The following is a 25,379-nucleotide window of genomic DNA, read 5'->3' as shown; positions in this document are numbered from 1 at the left end:
TTTTAAACTAAAACTTAAGGAAAGTTTAAAGTTAGGTCAAATGTATGATGCTTCCCTGGGATAACATTATTTGTATTTGTTGAAGATAAATTATTACAGACCTCTTATATCCTTTCTGTGCTGGATAACTCCCACTTTCCCCATCAGGTTCCTTCTGTACCCTTCTACAAACCTGTTCTAGCTCCACAAAGCAGCCCTTCAGGGAGTGTTTAAGTGCCTTCTGGGTTCCTTGTTGTGTTTGTTCAGTGAAAGGTGCTTACAGGCGATGAGGAAGGACAGTGAGTTTGAATTATTTCCCTGCTTCCTATGTGTCCTGTTACCATGCGCAGACTATACCACATCATAGCTTCTGTTAAGCAACCTTCTCACAGAACTTTCTTTTTGCTCCACGTTCCAATAATTGTTTCCTACTCTTGCCTCTTCAGGCCTAAAGATGGTTAAAAAAAAAAAAAAGTCCTACTGTTAGTAGTCCCAAGATACTACATGTGCTCTTATGGTTTTCCTATACTCTGCCAACAATATATAAAAAGTGAAATTCTCTATGAATTCCCTAGTTTGATTCTGTACCTTGTCTTCTGTAACTTGGTAGGTCAACTGATATAGAAATTTAGTATGAGGAGTGGTTTCAGGGAAAAAAAAATCCCAAAATTAGATTATGTATTTGGCTTACATACCTGTTTTAAGTTCACAGAGATATATTCCTTATGAAATATTTTAAAGCTATAATAAATGGTGCAGTGTCGGCCCACCTATAGAAAAAGAGGCCCATAGAAAAGAGAACCATGAGACTGATTGACATATACACAGTAATCTGATTTATGACAAGGAGCCACTAAATTCAGGAGGAAGGAATCGTGTTTACAATAAATGTTTGACATGAGTCAGAGACTCAAATTTGAATGACTATTGGAAGCATTGGGAAATATCATAATGAGCTTTGCATAGGAAACTATTTTTAAATAGGTCATATTAAAAGCACTATATGTAAAATAAAAGAATAATGGGTTTGACATTCCTAGGACATAGTTGCAAAGCATAATTCAGGAAAAAAAGACTGGTATATAAATTTATAAAGAATGCCTGCAGGTCAAAATATAATGCCTGACTGTGATGGTGAGTTTTGTGTATCCGTCTGTACCCAGTTATTTAATCAAACACAATCTAGCTGTTGCTGTGAAGGTATTTTGTATAAATGGTTAACATCTGCAATCAGTTTATTTTAAATAAAGATTACCTTCAATAATTTGGATGGGCCTCATCTAATCAGGAAGGGTTATTTCTCTGAGAAGAAATTCTGCTTTGACACACAGCATCAACATCTGCCTGAGTTTGCAGTCTGCCAATATGCCCTACAAGTTTCAGATTGTCCGCCTCCACAATCGTGTGTTCCAGTTTCTCTGGAGAAACCTATTCTCTAGAGAACTCTAGTACAGATTTTGTAGTAGTGATTCAGAATGCTTAACCATGGCATTCATACTTCCATAGTTACCCTACTTCCTGAGCTACCCAACAGGAACTAACTATTGTTTGATCCGTGAAGGCATAAAGTTCAGCATGCATAATAGCACTCCATCAACCAATGGAAGTGGTATACACAATATCAAGTTCAAACAGACCCTCAAGGCACAAGCAAGTTACTGTGGAAAGTGGTCAAAATAGCCCTAGCCCCAACTGTTACTATACTGCTTTCTCTTTCCCAGTCTGCACCTATGGCCACATGAGGAATTCTTTACAGTTAATTGGTTTATAGATGGTTCCATGTGACATTGAGATACCTGCGAAAAGTGGATGGCTATGTTAAGGGACATATCAGAATAACAATGGTGAACATGTAAACCAGTTGATTTTAAGTTAAGTTCAAGGAATTCCTCTTGATAATATGGGTGGATCTCATCAAATCAGTTGAAGGTCTTAAAACCATAAATAAAGATTTCCTAGAGAAGGAATTCTGCTTCAAGACTGTAACACAGAAACTCTGCCTAAATTTCAGGCTGCCAGACCGCCTTACAGATTTCAGACTTGCCAGTCCCCACAATCATATGAGTCAACTCCCTAATGTAAATCTCCTAATTGTGTGTGTATGTGGGTGTGTGTGTGCATGCATGCACACTGCTCCTCTGGAAAATCTTGACTGATATACTAACAATCCAAAAAAAGAGAATGGGGAGGGAGATAAAAAAGTAAATATTTAAACATAAGCACTTCAGAGAAGTAGACATAGAAATGGTCAATAAACATGAAAAGGTGCTCTATCTCATCAGTTATCAGTAAATGCAAACTAAATGCAATAAAATCTCATTGTACACCAACCAGAATATCCAAATTTAAAAGGAAAAGATTAAGTGCCACTGAAGTGGTTGAAAGCCAGAACTTGCAAACATTATGGTGGAAGTATAAATTGGCAAAAACATTTTAGAAAACAGTTTTTCAAGTGCAGTAGAATGAATGCATTTATTCACCAAAAGACATGCAAAAATGTACTTAGAAGCATGTTTGTTATAGCGACAGACATGATCCAATCATGTTCATCAACACGGTTACACACATACGCACACACATCTTACATGAAAAAAGTAATTATGTGGGGATTGTGGTGATCTTTTCACAATGTATACACATATCAAAACATCAAAGTTGGATAGCTTAGATATATACAATTTTTATATGTACACAAAAAGATAGTAACACGGCTATGACTGTCCTTTCTACACTTTCTACACTTTTCGTTTTTATATTCTCCACATTTCTTAAAAACAATGAAAGAGTGTACGTGTGTGTGCATGTGCATGTGTGTTTGAGGTTTATAAGACCACTTTTTCCAATATCTTCTCTTCAGTTTGAATATAACGGGCATAAAATTTATGTGTGCACACTCCAATGCACTCATGGAACCTAGGCATGTCAGGACGAATGAGAAATTATTTCCATCTCGTACAAGCACACAAGCTGCCTATCCTATACTAAGGCTTTGAGACCTCTTCAGTCAATAGAAAAATTAAGTTTTCATTGATTGTTTTAAAAATTTCTTTAGAAAGAAAATAATCATAGAGCAGTAAACCAATTAACATAATGTAACCTAAGGACATGCTTAATGCCACTAGAAATAACATTAAAATCATTAAGTTAGAGAAATGTTATGGAAGAAATTATCTGAAACTTTAAGTTTGGGCTATGACTTTTGTCTTCTAATTTAAAACTTGCTTATCTTTCATCTACTCTATTATTGCTATTAAAAACTTTAAATAAGGGGCGCCTGGATCGCTCAGTCATTTGAGTCTCCGACTCTTGGTTTTGGCTCTGGTCACGATCTCATGGCTTCATGGGTTTGAGCCTTACATCAGGCTCTGTGCTGGTAGTGTGGATCCTGCTTGGGATTCTTTCTCTCTTGCTCTCTCTCTGCCCCTCCCCCACCTGCATTGTCTCTGTCTCTCAAATAAATAAACTTAAAAAAATAAAAAATAATATAAAAATTTTAAATCAGCTCTAGAGATCTGCTATACAACATTGTAACCATAGTCAACAATAACATATTGTATACTTAAACATTTGTTAAGAGGGTAGATCTCATGTTAGGTACTCTTACCACAATTAAATAAAAATTTAAAAATTCAAATTAATTACTTTTACTTCAGGTCTAGAAAATTACATTTAATTTCTTTTATTTTTTACTTTTTATTTTAGAGAGAGAGCACAAGTGGACAGAGGGAGAGACAGAGACAGAGACAGAAAGACAGAGACAGAGAGACAGAGAGAGAATCTTAAGCAGGCTCCATGCTGTCAGCACGGATCCCATTGCAGAGCTCAATCCCAGGACCCTGGGATCATGACCTGAGCTGAAATCAAGAGAGACACTCAACTGACTGAGCCACCCAGGCACCCCTTTCAATTTGCTTTTGATGTTATCTAGAAAAATAATTAAAATATTTTTTTAAAGTTTTACTTAATTATTTTGAGAGAGAGGGAGCATGAGCAGGGATCTGGCAGAAAGACAGGAAGAGAGAGTGAATCCCAAGAAGGCTCCACACTGTCAGTGTAGTAGGCTTGAATCCAAGAAGCTGTGAGATCATGACCTGAACTGAAACCAAGAGTCAGGGGCTTAAGGGACTGAGCCACCCAGGTGCCCCAGGAAAAAAAATAATAATAATAATTTTTAAATTGTTTAATGGGAGGGAGAGTCTGGTAGTAGTATATAATTTTAATGTTCCTGTTCTCAATAATAGATTCCAATTTCATGGGAGCAGTGATGTCCCTTACTAAAGCATTGTATTTTCCAGCCTCTCATTTCACAATGTGGGCATATTCTGATCAATTAGATGAAGTCAGATAGGTTATGTGTTACTGCTCCTTCAAAATAGGTAAATTTCTTTCCTATTCCTAGTTTTGAATTTAAAATTCATTTACTTTTGGGGCACCTGAGTGGCTTAGTCAGTTGGGCGTCTGATTTCAGTTCAGGTCATGATCTCATGGTTGGTGAGTTCAAGCCCCATGTCTGGCTGTGTGCTGACCCCTCAGAGTCTGGAGCCTGCTTTGGATACTCTGTCTCCCTCTCTCTCTGCCCTTCCCCCACTCATGCTCTGTTTCTCTCTCTCCTTCAAAAATAAATAAACATTAATTTTTTAAATTCATTTACTTTTCATTTAAACTTTGCCAAATAAATTTGGAGATTTCACATAATTTTCTGTTTTTTGTCATATCTCCCAGTTTTACTTGTGAAAAGGAGTCAGGCAAATAACTAAGGATTGTAATATTTAATCAATAGTTTGGCAAATATTGGATGTCGGTCATTGTATTTTATGCTTTTGGAAGTAGGTTATTTATTAGAGATAGATATTATTATTCACATAATATAAATGCAAGATTACTGTATGAACTACTTTTAAAAATTAAACAAAACTAAAGAGCTTAAAAATATTAGTAAGAGAATTAGTCTTTCCAGTTGAAGCAAAGGTGATTAAAAATTTATAAAAATAAATATATATTGTTTACTGAAAAAAGTTATAAACTAGCTACATTTTTATAATACTAAATTATGCTAGCCTTATTATCTAAAAATGAGGGGTCCTGGTGGTTCACTTGGTTAAGCATCCAACTCTTGATGTCAGCTCAGATCATGATCTCAAGGTCTTGGGATGGAGCCTCTTGTCAGGCTCATCACCTAGTGGAGATTCTCTTTCTTCCTCTCCCGCTCTCTCATGCAATCTCTCTTTCTCTCTTAAAGAAAAAAGTACAATCTGCTTATTCCAGAAAAATCAAATTATAAAAATCAAATTAAATACATACATACATACATACATACATACATACATACATAAACAAGGGTTTAGGTTTAGTGCAAAATGTACCACAGATTAGTTGATATTTAAAATATTTTCTAATTTCTGTATGTATTACTACCTAATTACCAATAATTCCTCATTCACAAATAACGCTTATTGATAACTATTTTCTAGACACAAAGAAGGTAACTAGATTCATGCATATAATCTCATTGCTTATGAGGACTTAAGGTTTTTATTGTTTTGTTTTTTTAAGAGACGGTAAAAAATAATAATGACAAGTTTAATTTTAACCCTCAGACTTTCAGAAAATACCATCCCCATACTGTATTCCTCTTACAAGACTTTTTCATATTGATAATTTTCATCACTGCTCAGTTTACACAATCAATCTACAATTATCATCTTCCTCCTAAGTCCATTATCTTCTGAGTTTCTCTATCTTAAGCTAGGAATTTCTTAGTTTTCAGTATAAAGCAAGCACTCCCATAAGCCCCATACTCTTATGAGTCACATTTTGTAATATATCTTGACTTCACCTTTTCTTCATGTTCAATATTCTGAACTACATGTAATACCAACTTGCTATTTCCTTACCATGCTCATCGCAACACCTTAATAGATACGGATATGAAAGCAACGGTTTTCCTATTAATTTTCTTCTTTAGCCTCCTCTCCAGCAAATCCATTCTAACACATCCATTGCATCCTGTCATTCACCTGCTTAAATAATACCAATGTCTTTGCTGCAAAAATGACCCAGGTCAAACTACTCAGCTCATCAGTTAACACTCTCCAAAATTGAATCCACTCCCTAAATAAAAAATGACATACCTAAATCTAGGCCTTTCTTGAAAGTCTTGAATGTCTATCTTACATATCTAACTGTGGACATTTGCTTAACCAAATACGACTTCAAGTTCTTATTTAAACATTATTTAATTATCCCAAATTTTTATAATATTCAACTATACTAATCTCCCTTTATTCAACCTCAGGTTACATTTTTCATACATAACAAGACTTTGGGGCTTTAATTATATAATATCTTGCATTATTAAGTGCCTAATTAAAGTCTTAGCTACTCTATCAGATTGAACAAATAGACCTGTGTTCTATTTATTTTATTTTCATTATGACAAAATATAATTTCTTTAGTATTTAACAACAAATAACTAGTTGAATAATTTATTAATTATCCAAAGAAAATTAAGCATTTTTATATTTTTCACTGAATATCACTTCTTTTTTCTTTAAACTGCTTTATAGAGATAGGACTGTCATAAAAAAAAGCTGTAAGTCATTAATGCACACAACTTGATGGGTGTAAAACCATCACTACAATTTATGCAATAAACATATCCATCACTTTCAAAAATTTCTGCCTGCAGACCCTCAGGATCTCTGACCACTGACTGGTGAAGGGGTTAGTTTCTTCTATACACATATTTTCCCTCAAAAAATTTTCATGTCAAAGTGGATTCAAGATTGTAAAGGTAAATTTTATAATGTAATTTAATTTAATTTGATAAATATGTGTCATATTCAAATGCTGTAAATGGCATTTTCTTTAACTCAGTCTGTTTTGTTGCACTCACTTATTTTTGTTGACATTACTAAGTCACATAGGCTTTTAAGGTAATTTTTGTCTCTCCCATATTTTATAAGTGTCACTCACATTCAGTGAATTGCCAAGATCCACAGTTTCTATCTTCAGAATATTTTATTTGCTTCCTGTATGTGGAACCCAAGGCAAAAGTTCATCAATGTGAGTATCAATTCCAGCCTCTGAGTGGGCTCTTGGTCCAGAGGTGCTGGAGGGCGGAGCCCCTCCCCTAAGTCCCCAGTACCTCCCCCACTGTGTTTCTGCCCCAGTGACCCCTTCCGGAAACTGTCCTCCCCGAAGCCAGTGTGGTCTGCTCACACCGGACACCCAAATGATTTTTTTAAATAAAGGAAAGAAATGAAACCACAAAAAAGAAAGAAAAAAAAAAAAGGTAATGTACTTACTCTAACTCAACTTAAATGCCATTAGTCACTGTTGTTTAGATATTTTATTTATATTAATATATGCCACTGCTCATTCCATTTCATATTTAAATCCAAACACCCATCAAATTTCTACCTATTATTTGGACTGTATTTGGATTTTTATTCCTATTGTGAAGCCATTCTTGATAGTTCAACCAGATTGGAGTAACCCAGTATTTAAGCTCACATTTGAGGATTTGAGGCAAATCATGATAATGGTGCTCAGTACTGATTTTTAAAAAAATGCTTATTTATTTATTTTTAGAGACAGAGAGAGAAGAGAAGGCTGGGGAGGGGCAGGGAGAGAGGAAGAAAGAGAATCCCAAGCAGGCTCCATGCTGTCAGTGCAGAGCCAGAGGTGGGGCTCAGACTTGCCAACTGAAAGATCATGACCTAAGCCAAAATCAAGAGTCAGATACTTAACTGACTGAGCTACCCAGGTGCCCCTCAGTATTCTTCACTGTATCTTCTACAGTCCCTAGCTACAGTCCCCCTGTATCATTTTATTGCCTAAATAATATTTGTTGTATAGCAATATTATACACAATATTAGCTACACAATATTTGTTGTGTAGCAAATAATCACAAAACCTTAATGGCATACAGTAATACACATTTACTGTGTTCACAAATGTGTGATCTAATCTGGGCTTAGTTTGGCTAACCTTTTGCTCATGTGTCTACAGGCAGATATAGAATTTAGGAACCTAATTTTGGTTCACATGCAGACACGCAGGCTCCAACTGATGTGTACCATTGTCCCATCACTAGTGAGATTTAAGTTCTTACAGACCTAGGAAAAGACTGATCATTCTTTATTCAAGGTAGCATTGTAGCTTCCATATAGTTCAGTCAAATAATAATAACTTGCCTCAGTGCAGAATCAGTCCCTCACTTTGAATCTCAGTCAGGAAAAGAGTCACACCAATGAACAAGTCTCTAAGTACAACTATGGAATAAGAACAGTTTCACAAGAGGAACAGTGTAACTCCAAATGATACAAACTCACACCTCTAAAATGCACCCAACCTATGAACTCCACACATGGCCAAATTCCTACATAAGATCCGCTAACTGCTCTGCTTGGAACAGCGCAGCTCTTCTTCCTAGGGTAAGCAATGCACTCAGCTTTGTCCCTTTTACTTTAGATGCCGAGTGGGGATCTTGTCAACATCCCTCTAGTTATAGCAATACCAGTCTCTTGTTACATCTGGAATAGCAACTAACTGCAGAGATTCAAAGGTAGAAGGCTATTGTAAGCTTCCTCTTTTTATTCTTCATATGTTCTAACAATTTTTTAAAGGTTATATAGTCTCTGCATTAAATCCCTTTAAACCAGAAGCAACTAAAGCCTTCTATTTTCTTTCATTGAACTCTTAAGGACACCGTCTAAATAGTGTTTGATCGTCATTTCCACACCTTTAAAAATTTATTATTCACATAGACTTGATTGACAAGTGAAATGTTATCTTAATTTTTTTTTGATTTAGCTAGCTGCTATTTACCTTCCTTTTCTATTTTTTCTACTTTATCTTTCAATCAATTCCCCTAGTCAGTCTTTTCTTCAATTCCAATGCCATCTTGCTGAATGTCCTAGCTTCAGGCCCCACAACAGTTAAATCACGTTCTCCAAGACACCCATAAACAAAATTAATAAGCAAGAAAGCTGCGGTTCCTCTCATCCAATGTGAAAAAAAATGGCATTCTCAGTATAATTCTACTCCACTTTGTGCACATATACCTTACCACAAAAGTTGTAAGATACAGCAATAACAGAAAAATAAAATTAAATATTTAAATTGCACAACTCAATTCTAATTCTCATGAAGTATGCAAGGAAAACTTTGTGATATTTGTCTTAATATAAATGAATTACTAGTTTGTGTTTCTGTTGAATTACAGTTTATTTTATTTGATTTTTCTAGCTAGCACATTTTTCTATATGTCTTTACAACACATATACTTTCCAGAGCTACACTGGGAAATACGAACTAACCATGATATAAAATAAAAACACAAATTTTGTATCTCTTACAAATGCTAAAACATGAACTTTATTATTATTATTAATTATTTTGGAGAAAGAGAGAGTGCTTGAGTAGAGGCAAGGGGCACAGGGAGAGAGAATCATAAGCAGGCTCCACACTCAGCCCAGAGCCCAACACAGAGCTCCATCCCACGACCCTGGGATCATGACCTGAGCAGAAATCAAGAGTCAGATGCTCAACCAACTGAGCCACCCAGACCCCCTTGACTTATTATTATTTGTTCTTAAATAAAATCTCTTATTCTCTTAACTATGACCATAGGCAGTAATTTCTGATAAATTTTTAAAAACAAATTATAAACTTTCAATGTTATTTCAGATTAACTTATAAATACATACATAAATTCATAAATAAATATTTATAAATTTACAATATAGAATTGTAACATATTGTCAGCATGAATTTCTGCTTTATATTCAAATAAAATGTGATACCTAAAACATTTATTTTTCATTTTTTATTTTGTAAGAATAATGATATTGATATCTGGAAGGTTTTTGGGAATGCAATGAAAACAATTGCCCTCTCACAAGAATTTTTGTATATTGCATTGGAGTCAGGGAAAAGCAACTATCTTTGGCCAAGTCACTCTGAACAAGAATCAATGGAAAGGTAAGAAGCCATCTGTTTTGACGAAACAGGAGAAAATATTGTTCCTCTTGTCCCAGAGGCAATAAGAGTAGCAATGGTGAGTGAAGAGGCCAAAGCAGAGACATTAATCCAATCAATAGGATCCTAAAACGCAGTAAGTAGCAACAGCAAAAGGTAGTTTGTCTTTGGCTTGAGAGATACCACGCTGTGAAGTTCCTTTTAGACATAGCTTGGTTTAGTTTTCTGTGGTGGGATTGCTGAACTATGTTATAAGGAACTGATAAATCCAGTAAATAGGAGAACGTTTAATTCTTGGAATGATAAATACAAAAGTAATTTAAAGTATTCTCTATTCATATGAGAATAAGACAAATTAACTTTAAGCAGCTGAAATTATGAAAAAATGTTAGTATTTTTTAGAGGGTAAAATGAAGAGGAACTCCTAAGTGGTAACACCACTTCTACGGACTTCTAGATAGCACAGTGTACAATTACTAAAATGAATCACTGCAATTGTTTACTATTTGGCAAGATAGCCTCCATGGTAACAGCCTGTGCTTTTATTATTTACATTCTGTAAAGAAGGACAAGAGGTTCACTTTTATGTTACATCTCAAGAGCAGCTGATGCGTCTTAATTTTAATCAGTGTCTCTTATGAAAATAAATAAAAAGATTGGAGACCATCGAGGGAACAAATAATGGACAATGAAAGCCCCAGGCAAACAATTTGCTATTGACAGAGGCATTTAACATATGATCTTTGGGTAGTAATTTCATTAAGCAAATATTAATACTACAGTGCATTTGTTACTTTTATCTAAGTCAAGATTTAATGTTTTGAATCAAAACTTAAAGCCAATACCGCTTGATATCTTATTTTTAAAAAGCTAATATTTTTGAGCCAGGTAATATGCCATGGATGCTCTGACTAGAGCATGTTATGTTATTGGATCCTCACATCAGCTCTATGAGGTTGTTACTATAGTTATGTATACCTTGGGGCACCTGGGTGGCTCAGTCGGTTGAGCGTCTGACTTCGGCTCAGGTCGTGATCTCACGGCTCGTGAGTTTGAGCCCCGCATCAGGCTCTGTGCTGACAGCTCAGAGCCTGGAGCCTGCTTCATATTCTGGGTCTCCCTCTCTCTCTCTCTCAGCCCTTCTCCCGCTCATGCTGTCTGTCTCTGTTTCTCAAAAATAAATAAGCATTAAAAAAAGTTAATTATGTATACCTTTTTGATAAAGATTGTGATGGCACAGAGAGGTTACTTACCTTGCCCAAAGTAACATTGCTGTTAAATTATAGGGTTGGATTATGAATGTAGGCAGCTTCCAGAATCTCTCTTTTTGTCAAGTATTCTGTAAGCACTTAAAATATTCATTGATTCCCCAACCTTTTGAACTCAGGAGTGGTCGTATAATTTGCCTTAGTTAATGAATTTGGTGAAAATGGCATTTGCTACTTCCAACGAAGAGCTTTCAGAGCTAGTCCATGGATAGTCATGTGCCTTCCCTTTTCCATGAAACTAGTGTAATGACAGATAAAGGACACTAGTCAGCCTGATCCCAACTTGAAGATAGTGTGGAACAGAATTAGTGCCAATCTGAGATTAACCCACAGGATAAAATTATTCATAGCTATAAGTCACTAAGAATTTGTACTGCTGATTGCTACAGTATAACCTAGTTGTCTCAACCGATATGGCTCATAACCACTATGTTATCTGGATTTCCAACACATAGAATGCAAATACCTAGTGCCAAATCACAATTGATATTTTATTAGTTGATATGTATATCAGGTAAATGATGATACCAGATGATGCTTGCTTATTTTCTATATCTAAGAAAATAGTATAAATTGTTAGCCAATATTAACTAGGTAAATGTCCTTCTGCTTGATCTACTGATCAAAATTAGAGAAAGTCAAATAAATAAGCTATGCCAAAAAAAAAAGAGAGAGAGAGAGAATTTCATGGTACATAATAAAATAAAGAATGTTTAAATAATCCAAAGCAATCAGATCAGATTTTGTAGTTGAGTCTCGGAAATAAATAGCTTATTCTTGCCCCTCATTATATATCAACCTGGTTCTCTCCTATCTGGACATATATTACTTGTATACATTAGGCCTTTATCATCAGAGAGAGACTGACTTGCTTTATCAGTTTTAATATGAAAGATTCCTCAAAAATGTTCCTGCTTGATTCAGATGCATAACGCTGGACCACTCAACTGTGCTACTGAGAATGGGATAATCTAGGCAGCCCATTTTAATAAAAGTCTTCCGCCCCTCCAACACACACACAGAAGAATCCACAGTGATCAGTCAGGTGAGTCCACATAAAAATACTGCAGCCCTCACAGTAGTCATATAAATAGTGATAAAGTTCCAGTTCCTGAGTGAGGAGAAGAAGGATCATTAAGCAAGTAATCTGCTAATGTATAAATTCATCAAAGAAGATTTTTGCAATGATTATCAGTAAGTTAGAGGTTTTTCTCATTATAGTAAAGAACGATCATTTATAAGAGTATCTTGTCATTAATTGGAACACTATGATTTTATTTTCTGGATAGGAAACCATGACAGTTTGACTAGTCTTCTAGTAAATTGTAATTCTCCACTTCCCTCTTCCTGAAAATAGCATTGCATTTCTGGCTTGTAATTTTCTCCTTATTAATTTTCCAGATCCCACTGGCAACTAGAGGTGATCTTGTGACACAGTTCTGGTCAAACTATGTAAGTGTAAGTAATTAGGAAGGACTCTGAAGAAAACATCTTAAATAGCATATTTTTGGCACAAACTCCTTAGTATTTTGACAATTTCATTTTATTTTTTTTTCTGGAATATACATCCAAAACCTGGAGAAGCTGGGGGCCTCTTCATGCTTTGAGAATGAGGATTTTGCAGTAGAATTCTAGTGAACACATAGACCATTCATGAAAAACCTTAACTGAAGCACCAGTTCTGATCTGCTACTCACCCACTTGGAAACCTCTAATGGCATGAGTAACATAAATGCCAGTATATTTAAGTCACTCTTAATTTGATTCTCTTTAACTTACAACCAAATGTAAACCCTAGCCAGAGGAGTAGTTTACAAATTATAATTGTGGCCATGGATCTTACTTTTATATCTCAAACAAACCTTATTTAAAATAGTTTGTTGTTTTATGTAAGTGCAAATGCCATATTAAATCTAAAATGTGTTCATCTTTTTCCCAAGACGTTCTAAAGTGAAGTCTAGTTATTACATCTATAGATAATTATTTATTTTTCTCATAATTCATAATTTCCAGAGGACAGTTATTTCTCCTTTAGTGTCATCATAATGCCAATTTAGACTTTCCGCACAATACAAAAAGAGGAATTACAGGACAGTCATAACAAACATCTCCATTTAAGGGAAAAGGGACTTTTTTTTCCCCAGAAAGATGGCACCAAACATGGAGAAGGAAGCTCTTGACCTTTCTGAAGCTGAAACCAAAGCAAAAACTTTGAAAGCCAAGAATGCAGTTCTTTTTTTTTTTTTTTTTTAATTTTTTTTTTCAACGTTTATTTATTTTTGGGACAGAGAGAGACAGAGCATGAACGGCGGAGGGGCAGAGAGAGAGGGAGACACAGAATCGGAAACAGGCTCTAGGCTCTGAGCCATCAGCCCAGAGCCCGACGCGGGGCTCGAACTCACGGACCGCGAGATCGTGACCTGGCTGAAGTCGGACGCTTAACCGACTGCGCCACCCAGGCGCCCCAAGAATGCAGTTCTTGAAGGCATCTAGAAGAAGAAGAAGAAGAAGAAGAAGAAGAAGAAGAAGAAGAAGAAGAAGAAGAAGAAGAAGAAAAGGAAGAAGAAAGAAGAGGAGGAGGAAGAGGAGGAAGGGGAGAAAAAGGAGAGGAGGAGAAAAGAAGATTCACACATTGCCCACCTTCTAGAAGCTAAAGACACTACTATTCTGAACACAACCCAAATATCCTCAGAAGAGCACCCCCTAGGAAAAGCAAAGTTTTACCACTATCTCATTGTCAAATTCTTCCTGACCACTGAGTCACTCTGAAGAAGATAGAAGACAACAACACACTGTGTTGTCAATACACTGTGGATGTCAACACCAACAAGCACTAGTTCCATCAGGCTGTGAAGAAACTCTATGACATTGCTGTGGCCAAGGGCAACACCCTGATGAGCCTGATGGATTGAAGAAGCATATGTTCCACTAGCTCCCAAGTATGATGTTTTGGATGTTACCAACAAAACTGGGACCATCTAAACTGAGGATAATTCCAAATATAAACTTTTAATCATAAAAAAAGAATAAAAAGAAAAGAACAGAATGATCAAAACTTCATAATATATACCACATTGTGCTAGAGTGAAATACCAAGGTCTTCCAGCTATGAAGCAAAGTGAGTACCTTCACCAGAAATCTATCCACTCTATAATTCTCTGAGTATTTTTTGTCATGAACACAGTTCCATGTTTTCTAAAAGGAGTATAAAGGAGTACTTCATTTCAGCTCTATGTTATTAAGAGTGAGTCTTTTATTTTTTTCCCAGTAACAAGAACTGGGTTGTATTCAGAGCTAGACAAATCATAGATTTCTGTTTGCCAGTATTCTCTGTCAATAATTTCTAAAGATCTTATCAGCTACATAGAATTCATTTCAAATAATTCATAACTAGTAACTTCAATGACAATAATTATCTAATATAATATACACTGAGCCCTCAATATATTTTGAATATGGACCTTTTTCCCCCCTCTTCATTATCAACAAACATGCCTTTCCTGCAGTGGTTAAAAAGTAAATAAGTGTTGTTTCCCTGATCCAGTCTGAGAACAAAACCTATAAAATTTTAAAAGGAGGACTATGTTATAGTAGAATGGGCAGAGTATCCATTTAACATACAAGAATAAGGGAATTCTCACTGTCCTCTGCCCACTTTGATGCAGTCCATTCCTGACTCTATGGTTTGCCATTTATAGTGACCCACTCTGAAATCCAGTTTCTATATTATTAAGGATTTTGTCATCATACATGTTATAAAAACATTTAAATGTAGCTTTGTCAATAATGGAATGTATATCTATGTAACAGAATGTGATGAGAATGTCTACTCAGGTATGACTAGATCTAAGAGCTCAAGTGATTTTATTAGAGCTCTACTTCCCCATCTTGTGGATGTCCTTGTCATTTCTTGCACTGAATGCACCTATAGATTCTCTACAATTGTACCAAAAAGATAGATGCCATCAGCTTTACATTGTTTTAAATATTGATTTTTTTGAGAAAGAGAGAGGGAGAGAGATATCAAGTGCAGCAAGGGAGGGGCAGCGGTAGAGAATCTTAAGCAGGCTGCATGGTCAGTATGGAGTCAGATGTGGGGCTTGATCTCACAAGTGTGAGATCATGACCTGATCTAAAATCGAGTCGGGCCTTAATCGACTGAGCCACCCATGTGCCCCATATATAGAACTTCTAATCTAAAATACAAATTATCTTTCACATTGTCTATAAATTAATTCCAAGGAAGATTTGGGTGATCTTTGCTTGTATTACATGTTTACTTCTCTAGAAGGGATTGGAAGCAACATAATTTGTGACCTGTCCAAGTGACAGATTGTTGCCTACAGGTGAACCTCAGAAAAGATAGGAGACACTTTCTGTTTTCTTTTCTTTTCTTTTCTTTTCTTTTCTTTTCTTTTCTTTTCTTTTCTTTTCTTTCCCTTTTCTTTTTTCTTTTCCTTTTATTTTCTTGTCCTTTTTTCCCTTTTCTTTTCTTTTTTTGTATTTCAGCTTTACTGAGGTATAAAACTGATATATACAATTGTAAGATATTTAAAGTGTACATTGTGATAATATGATATAAATTGTGGTATACACTTTGAAAAGATTCCCCCATCTAGTTAATTAACACATCTATTACATCACATATTTATTTATCTGTTTTGTGGTGTGTATGAGAACATTTAAGTACCAAGAAATAAATCAAGCAATCACTGAAACAAGGAAGAACACCAAAGGCATCGGCCTATAAACTAGGGGCCAAGGTCTGAATGTCAAGGATGGTGGAAACAGCCTTAAAGAGGTTGAGCATGATTAGAACTTTAAAATCAAACATCCTGCTGTCTATTCATATAGATCACCTGAATCAGTTTGTTGCCAATAGCTCTTTATCTAGTACACTAAGTATGTCACACTGAGTATGACCTCTATTTTTTCATATTTGAAGACAGCTGTTAATAGCATCTTTGTTCCATGTTGGGTTTGTTTTTTTCTTTTTTAGTATTTTAACTATTTTTTCTTTGTTTTTGACTTTTACCAGTTTTGCTGTGATATGAGTATATATGTATACTAATTTGCAGTGGCTGTAACATATTACCACAAACCTAGTGGCTGAAAACAACACAAATTTATTATCTTATAGGTCTTGAGGTCATAAGTCTGAAATGAGTCTTATGGGGCTGAAATCAAGGTGTTGATAGGGCTGTGTTGTGTTCCTTCTGGAGGACCTAGGGGACAGTCTGTTTCCTTGCTTTTCCAATTTATAGAGCCCATCTGCATTCCTTGGGCTTCTGGTTCTGTCTTCCATCTTGAAAGGGACTCATTCTAGATCTACTTCCATTGTCATCTCTCCTTTTTTCTTATTTTTACCTTCCCACCTCCTCTTATAAAGACTCTTAGGATTACATTGGGCCCTTCTGGATAATGTAAGATAATTTTCATATCTCAAAATTATTAATTCAAGTACTTCTGCAAAGTCCCTTTTGTCAAATAAGGTGACATAGTCATAGAGTCTGGAGATTAGGACATGAAAATCTTTAGGGGGTATTAGTCAACCCACCAAATCTACTACATGGATGGGTAAATCAGTGTTTTAAACAAGTTTGGGAATTTTTATCCATTACTATTTTGAGCAATGTTTCTACATCTTTTTTCCTCTCTTTTGCAACTATAATTTCACAAATGTTGGAACAATTAGATCAGATCTGTTTTAACAGATTTGTCAGATTTAGTTCATTTTTTTTGAATCTATATATCTTTGGGTTCTAGATTGGATAATTAATCTATAGAAAAGTTCACTGCTTCTTTCTTTTGCAATCTCAGATTTCCTGTTGATTTTACCTGGTGAAATTTTCATTTCAATTATCATGCTTTTTATCTCTAGAAATTTCCATTTTGTTGTTCCTGATAGTTTCCATTTTATGTTAACTTTCTCTATTTGTTGACTTGATAATAGAATAATTTCCTCTCCTTCTTTCAACACATTTATAAATATTTGAAGATTCTTCTCTGCTAAACTAATTGTCTGATTCCTGTCAGAATGAGTCTCTGATCATGGCTTTTATTCCTGAAAATGAGTTTCAATTCCTGTTTCTGTGCATGCCTATGATTTTTTTATTGAAAACTGGAATTACACACAAATTGTTGTTTGGCTTGGATTGTAAATTGTTCTTTGGAGGACTGTTAGTATTTATTTCAGTAGGCGATCATTTATGTCTTTGTTGCAATGCTCAGCCATGGACACCTCTTTTCGGGTTTTGTTTCCGTGGCTCCCTACTCTTCTATACTTGCATAGTTTAGAAGTCACCCAATATCCATAAAGGAATCATATTGAATGTCTCAAAAATGTCCACTTTATGTCACAGAAAGTGTTGCTTGAGGAATGCATTTAAAAGTACACCAAATTTGCAAACTCCCCACTTTCTCAGTTTTCATTAGCATCCTCTGAGGTCTTTTGCCCACGTTTCTAGTTCAGCAGGGACTTAGGGGTGGGGGAAGAGTTGTCACTATTGCTGCTGCTACTGCTGTTGTTCTTTCAAATCTCAGTCTTTCCATGGATCTCTCACTTCTAAAACCTCTCCATCCATAGTCTCTCTTCTGTGTCACCTATTCTGGATAAAGACACCCAGTCCTAGAAGTGTGGGAATAGTCTAAGACAAAATGTCCTCAAACACAATTGTTATTTGAAGTAGTAGTTATTCTTCATGAGGAAACACTTCTCAAGATGTTGTCTATCTTGGTCATTTTCTAGTGTCATGTAATAGTTGTTTTTGAAAATTTGTCCAGTTTTATTTTTTTTTAATTTTTTTTCAACGTTTATTTATTTTTGGGACAGAGAGAGACAGAGCATGAACGGGGGAGGGGCAGAGAGAGAGGGAGACACAGAATCGGAAACAGGCTCCAGGCTCTGAGCCATCAGCCCAGAGCCTGACGCGGGGCTCGAACTCATGGACCGCGAGATCGTGACCTGGCTGAAGTCGGACGCTTAACCGACTGCGCCACCCAGGCGCCCCGAGAATTTGTCCAGTTTTATACTTAGGTGCTACTTACAGGAACCACCTACCATTATGGAAATTCATGCCATCTTTACTGGAGTTATTGTCTGAGTTCCTTCCTTCCTTCCTCCCTTCTTTCCTTTCTTTCTTTCTTTCTTTCTTTCTCTCTTTCTTTCCTCTTTTTCTTTCTTTTCCTGTATTAATGCCAGACATGCATTTTGACAAATTTAGTAATATTATAAGAAAACATGATTGTAGCTTAAATATTTTTCATTTGTTTTTAAGGAGGAAATATATGACTTAATTAATGTTGGAAAACTCAAGCTTCAGGCTATTAAAGAAATACATAGTGATTACGATTTTTTATGTACTACCTCATATAATTTCTTACTTCTGAATACACAATCCCTTTTAACTTCCTGCTTATCCTTATCAGCCCAGGAAATAAGATTCTAAACCATTGATATGCCTTAACATGAAGTAAAATAACCAAATATTTGTTGATTAAAATTTTTTCATCTGAGAGGGAATATTCCTATCCTTATCAGGAATAAAATGTTAATAGTCATACAGCCTGCAATTATCAAGACCGTAGTTAGAGAGCATAAAAATATGTAGGCAAAATCAAGATTAGAGGATAATCATAGTAACATGTATTATTTGTTCACTATTATTTATTTCCTCATATTCTTTGTCAGGCTTCTTCGCAGGCGTAATGTACTTTCTCATGCCATTGAATTGGCACTCCTGGACATCTGACATGCTTTGACTGATGAAGTATGAAAGGATGTGATATTTGTTTTATCTGAGCAAAGGCCATAATGTAATTTTTTCTTAAACTTCATACTCCTGCCTTTCACCATAAAAACATGACCCAGATTGTCACTACCCCTTGAAACTGAGTTCCAGAATGAGAAGGTATGTATAGGTGAGTCCAGCCAAGCCCAGAGAAACCAAGAGAGACCAAAAGAGTTGAGTTGACCCATGCCCCTTTTGTAATATGAGAAAAGAAACAATTTGCAGTTGTAATCTGCTGAACTAGTTATTGGTGATTTGTGACCAAAGCAAAAAAAAAAAAAAGACTAAAATATCAATCTCCTGTAGCTCTTTGAATATTTAAAATGTAGTATATAATGCTTCCTACCTTAAAACATACTTAATAAGAATATTATTAAATTAGGGGCACCTGGGTGGCTCAGTCAGTTAAGCGTCCGACTTTGGCTCAGGTCATTATCTCACAGTTCATGAATTCGAGCCCCACGTCGGGCTCCGTGCTGACAGATTAAAGCCTGGAGCCTGCTTCAAATTCTATGTCTCCCTCTCTCTCTGCTCCTCCCCCGCTCATGCTCTGTCTCTCTCTCCTTCAAAAATAAATAAAAACATTAAAGAAAAAGGATATTATTAAATTAAATGTACAAGTAAGAATTTGGAATAGTGGTATGTTTGAGTGCAAATACATCATCACTATCCTGGAGGTAAAATTAATAAAGATTTGTATCTTATTACTGGCTTATTATCCTCTTATATAATTTTGAGAAAAAGCATAATAGTACTATCTAGATATTTATCCCATTTCTATGGCAATTAATGATATAGCATATTTATATACTTCCATTGGGTATTCATATAATAAATCTAATAAAACTATGATAATTATCAGTCCCCTGCTCTTAGCAACAATAACTTATATCCAAGGTGTTTCTTAGTGGAATACAACAAATAGTAAATTAGAAATAAGAATCCGGGGAAAATGACATCTAAAGTGAAATGTTTAGCTTAGAATATTTCAAGCTAATCATTACTCAAGCAGCATTAGTTCTACTCTTTTGTTGTTGTAGTTCTTTGTTCATGATACTGGAATTGGAGACACAAACAATTGCATTATTTAAGGATGGAAACAAAAAACTGGACGGTACACAGAACAGATCCTCAGACAAAATTCAGGGTAAATAATTTCTAATCATTGCTCTGTCACCGACAAGTTCATAACAAAAAATTATATATACTGTTCAGCGTAATCCTATAATTGTTAAATTAAACATTAATTGATCTGCACAATTTAAATTACAACAAAATTTGAATCATTGAGAAAAGTGGTTAGTATAGATCATGTAAAATATAAAATGTATATATTTGGGGCATTTGTATAATAAAAAAGCCTATCTCATCTGATTCTCCACGGTTATTTTCCATACTAATAGAGGAAAGAAATCTTATGATCTATTTGTATGCAGTTCCACAGATGTAATGTCAAATTCTCTAAACTGTGAGTATTTGGGGCATTTTTCAGAGAGTCTCAGTCTTTGAGGGACTGTATCTGAGATAATTTTACTTGCACTGTATTATCGCTACAAATAAAGAGAAAGCAAGAAGCAACAGCATTGCACTTCCCTCTGTGGGGTGGCAAATACAATGGTAAGAAAATAAATTGCCTTTGCTGTGCTATGTTTTGATGTACTGCTTAACAGTAGGTGGGCCTCCTCTGATCATTGGTTGACTGCCTTTAGGAACAGTTCATGGCAGCTCAGAGAGACACTCCTAGGAATTTTATAATTGGAACAGAATACAAGGACTCTACAAAGCGTGATACCCTGTGGAAAATCTGAGAAGACTGGAATAATCAGAGACTATTTATTACAGGCAAAACAAAAAACAAAAAACCTGAAAACAACTTAAAGTAATCATCTTCTAGTGCATTTTTCCCCTATACACTATATCATTATGGGTAAATAAACTTCGGAATTTTTTGTGCTTAAGCTATTATGATCTTCATTATATAACTCAATTATTCTATATGGAAAGCTACAAAAAAGTTTACTCATGATTTCTGCATACCCATTAGGCAATACTGAAGGTTATAATCTTTACTTTTATTCCAGGATAATTAATCAGAAAATGGTAAACATATATGTACATATTATATGTGTATATGTATATATCATATATTATATATTTTTTTCACTCCTAGGTAATAAATATATATTTGTGTGTATATATATGTGTGTGTGTGTGTATGTATATGTGTATATGTATATACACACATATATACATTTATATACATATATATTTATATACATATATATTTATATACATACATACAATACATACAATTTATATACATATATATTTTTGTAAGCTCCTGCTAGGAATTTTAAATATGTTATTTTTCTCATTATAAACCTCCTTTTCTAGTTTGAGAAAATCAGAGCAGAAGCATAGTTGATGAGCTAGTAACTGCCAAAGTCAAGATTTAAACTTTAATAAGTCTGACTATAAGATTCATATTATTGTCATATTAAAGCAATTATTAACAGGATGCAATATTTTAATATGCATCATTAAACTGGGAGTATGGATGGATATATACACACATACACACACATATACTTGTAAATTCTATTGTACCCATAGTAAAAATAATCTCAAATTTTCACATTTAGAAAAAAGAGTTTTGAATTGCTGATAATATAGTAAATATTAATAAATAAATTTGATATTATAGACAGAAAACCCATATTAACTGATTGTTTTTCTTCTTGCATTGTCTGAGAGTAAGCTCAGACCCATGATTATAACCTTAATTCAGCAATTGAAAATGAATTATGTGTGTTCTTTATGTGGTCCTTTTTGGTGCAGGGTGCCTACATTTTTTTTTAAATTTTCATACCTGTGTTTCTTTTCTTATGTACCACTTCCAAATGTGACACCGGTTTATTTTGTTTGATTTCATTTTAGAAAGAAAAGTACATAGTAGTATCTTTGGGACCTAGGGATAGACATAGAGTTGTTAAACGTGACGCCAAAAGTATAATCTATTAAAGGAATAACTGATATATCGTACTTCCAAACATTTGCTCTGTAAAAGACAGTAGAAGACAACAAAAAGGAAAACAGCATACTGGGGAAAAAATATGTACAAGCAACAGGTCCAACAAAAACTATTATCAAAAATATGTAAGAAGTTGTCAAAAATCAAGAATAAAAACAATCCAATTAGCAAATGGGTAAAGAATAAAGAGTGTTTCTCCAAAGAAGGTATTCCAATGGCAAATAAGTATGTGAAAAGATGCTCAACTTCATTAGCCAGTAAGAGAATGCAAATTAAAAACACAATGGGATATCACTAACACACCTATCACAATGGCTTAAGAAAGTAGTGACAACACCAAACATTGATAAGAATGGACAGAAACTAGATTACTCATACACTGCAACTAGCAATGTAAAACAGAGCCCTTTGGAAAACAGTTTAGCAGCTTCTTAAAAATAATTCATCATAGAACTACCATGTAATCCAGGAATTGCACTCTTAGCCATTTATCCTAGAGAAATAAAAATACATGTCTAGACAAAAATCGAACAGAAATGTTAATAGCAGTTTTATTCACAATAGTCAAAAACTGGAAACAACCCAGATGTCCTTCAATAGATGAATAGTTAAACACACTGTCCTATTAAGACATGACATCAGCATCATGGCAGATAAGGCAACACTCCTTTGTGCTCCCCCTTCCTTTAACAACTGAAATTTGGCTCACAGCCACAAACAAAAGTGCCCGTGTGGCAGTTGTGGGATCCAGCACCATCCACCAAAGGACCCAGGAGGTTTCTAGCCTACCTGTGAATTGGGTAATAGGCAGACAGACCTATTGGTATAAGCTGTGAAACCAGAAGGAACCTGGGAACCAGCCCCAGCCTCTGTTGGCTGAAGTCAGGGAACATTGAGAGAGTGCTGACTTTTTTGTTTTGTTTTGTTTTTTTCAAAGAAAACCTCCAAGTGGCCAAAAGGCACATGAAAAGATACTTGACATCACTAATAATCTGGGAAGTGCAAATCGAAACCACAGTGAGATATCACTTCATGTCTGTTAGAATGTCTATCATCAAGAAGACAAGAGATAACTAATATTGACACAGATGTGGAGAAAAGCAAATTCTTGTGCACTCCTAGTGAGAATTTAAAATGGTATAGCCACTATAGAAAACTTTTACTGTTTTAATAAAACTTTTAGTGTTCAAATAAAAATTAGAACTAGCATATGATCCAGCAATCCAGATCCTTTAGAGGCTAGATCTTAAATACTTTCACCACAAAAGCAACATTATGATTTGTGATGTGACAGAGGTGTTAGCTAATGCTACAGTGGTAGTCATATTACATTATACAAATGTATCAAATCAACAATGTTGAACATGTCTCATGTCAATTATATCTTAAATAAAAAAGTACATCTAAAGCACAAAACAATCTAGTATAGAAGGTCTGGAGTCTAAAGGGTTGAGTGTTTGATAATCATTAGTTTTATTACCTGTAAAATAGGTTAATAATGGCACCTACTTCGTAGGAGTTCCTGTGAGCATTGTTATATGCATATGAAATGCTTAGCATAAAAACTGATCATAATATGTACCCAGTGACTATTAATTGTTATGATTTACTTTCATAATTTTATATATAGTTACTAAAGTATATAAAATGACAAGGGAATAATAGCAAACACATTTATTTATTGATGAAAATAAAATATGTTGTACAAATCCCATATAAATGCCTAGGGAATATAATATTGAAGTGTTTATAGTGACAGGAAGTTAATAAGACTTAATTATCTACAGGAAGGAATTTGGAACCAAGTCTTGAAAGAGATTATTTATATAAATTGAAAAAAAAGAGAGAGAATTATTTAAACAAAGAAAAAAAAAACACCTGTCTTACAGTAAGGGAGTGCTAAGATGCACTAAGTACTAATAGGTACAAACCATGGGTATATGCAACAATCTGGATGAAACTCCAGAGAATTTTGCTGAGTAAGAAATTCAATCCCCAAAGTCACATCCTGTATTATTCTATTATATAGCATTTCAAATGACAAAATTATAGAAATAAACATGTTTGTGGTTGGCAGGGTTTAAGGAGGGGATGGAGATCAGGTAAGAAGTTAGAAAATATAAAAAGACAATATGAAAAATTATTGTGGTAATGCAAATGTTCTGTATTTTAATCAGATCAATGATGATATCTTGGTTGTGATATTGTCCTATAGTTTTGCAAGAGGTTATCACTGGGGAAAACTGAATAAAGAGTACATAGGATCTCTGTATTATTTCTTACAATTGCCTGTGAATCTACAATTATCTCAAAATTAAAAAATAATTAATCAAAAATATAGGAGCAAATCAAAACGAACAACATTGAATTCTTATTTTAGCTTTATGTAAAGCATAACAGTTCCTATCAGTTATGAGTCCCTACATATCTCTATACCATACCACAATTATATACCCGCATGAAGTAATATTGGGTTGTTCTCATTAATATGAACACTGACTTTGCATCAATGAAAATTTTCTCTACCTTCCTTTCTAAATATATGCTATCACTTTGGAAACGATGGGACAAAGGGCTTGAAAATAATATAACACAGAACATGAGTGAGCATCTATATGGTATAACTCATTACCTTCTTTTACAAATATATATCTACCTCTTTTACTGATGGAAAACAAAGGAACAAGATGGCCACATCAATGGTAGAATTAAGAATAAAATCTCAGGTGTCAGACTTTCTCTAAATTTAACAAAGGTATTATGAAGCACAGTACCTAATGCAAATAAAGGAAAAGCATCTCCAAATGAGAGCTAAAATGATTTAAAATGATGTTTTAACAAACTGCAGATAACAGGATGACACAACATTCATAATTTTAAACACTAATTTATGATCTGTAAATGCACACAATTGGATATATGTATCTTTGGAAAATAACTTTGACGACTCGATTTATAGTTAAGTGCATGAATTACTATTAAAAATGTCAAATACGTACATCTGCAAACCATCCATGTCATATCTTAAAAAAATGAAATACACAATATTAATTTGAGACTTATACCAATCTATGGACATTCTTTCAAAAGTGGTTGTTTCAGATGGGGAAATGATTCTATATTTTCTCATAGTGCCCTATTTTTTATATGTTTTTAAGTGTTTAGAGGATAATTTTGCTTTAAAACTAGGCCCAGAAGAATATATAATCTACATACTTAACTCTTTAACCCTCAACTTAAAAACCAAGTAAAATTTCCTTTTTAGCATACAGAAAATGCAATCTCATATTCAAAACAAAAATTTCCTGTTCTACGTGTAAGGAGGT

General features: G+C 34.6%; 1 pseudogene; it reads right to left on the bottom strand.

Annotated features, from left to right (window-relative positions):
• LOC115504846 overlaps positions 1–25,379 on the bottom strand; it is a 65,703-nt pseudogene that overhangs the window by 1,350 nt on the left and 38,974 nt on the right.

This window comes from Lynx canadensis, chromosome F1 (genome assembly GCF_007474595.2).
Source record: "Lynx canadensis isolate LIC74 chromosome F1, mLynCan4.pri.v2, whole genome shotgun sequence".
NCBI lineage: Eukaryota > Metazoa > Chordata > Mammalia > Carnivora > Felidae > Lynx > Lynx canadensis.
The sequence above is the reverse complement of the archived record's forward strand: the minus strand, read 5'-3'. Positions and strand labels throughout refer to the sequence as shown.